This window comes from Aptenodytes forsteri, unplaced genomic scaffold (genome assembly GCF_000699145.1).
Source record: "Aptenodytes forsteri isolate BGI_AS27 unplaced genomic scaffold, ASM69914v1 Scaffold3, whole genome shotgun sequence".
Lineage (NCBI taxonomy): Eukaryota > Metazoa > Chordata > Aves > Sphenisciformes > Spheniscidae > Aptenodytes > Aptenodytes forsteri.
The window spans coordinates 2,034,622-2,035,087 of NW_008795283.1; the positions used below are offsets into that span (position 1 = coordinate 2,034,622).

The following is a 466-nucleotide window of genomic DNA, read 5'->3' on the forward strand; positions in this document are numbered from 1 at the left end:
CTTTATAAAATATTATTACCACACAGGGCAGTGACGGCCATTTTCTTAGTGTAGTGCAAGTCTCATTAAATGAAAAGCTTTTAAAATAAAGTTTTATTACCAGTACTGACCAGCACTTAATCTGCTGACCGAAACAATGGTTCAAAAGCACAAAAAAATACCCTCTGAAATAAAGCTTTATGTACAGCACATGTAGAGCTCTTAGATGCCTAAAGCTACTAGTTTAGTTTGAGATATTAAACTTATGTTTGAGTTGCTATTCACATTGAACATGCTGGGAATTAAGTGTTCAGATGACTTTTTTTGGAGTACAAAAAAATTTGTCTGCTTTAGTCATAAAGAGCTCTGCCAATATACACAAACTATACACTTCAGACATTCACAAAAAAATGTGAGCAAGAAAAGGGTTATCAAAAAACATTTAATACAATTAATCAATAACCCTTCCCACCATGGTCCACATCTA

The 466-nt window shown here is 33.3% G+C and overlaps 1 protein-coding gene across 1 annotated transcript in view; it reads right to left on the reverse strand.

The window, feature by feature from the left end:
- Window positions 1-67: 67 nt before the first annotated feature.
- The window catches only part of SRSF5 (serine and arginine rich splicing factor 5), a 3,971-nt gene continuing 3,572 nt past the window's right edge, over window positions 68-466 (reverse strand). Inside the window, exon 7 of the mRNA XM_009279278.2 lies at window positions 68-466. This exon is cut by the window's right edge and continues 349 nt beyond it. The gene's annotated coding sequence lies outside the window, so the exon portion shown is untranslated.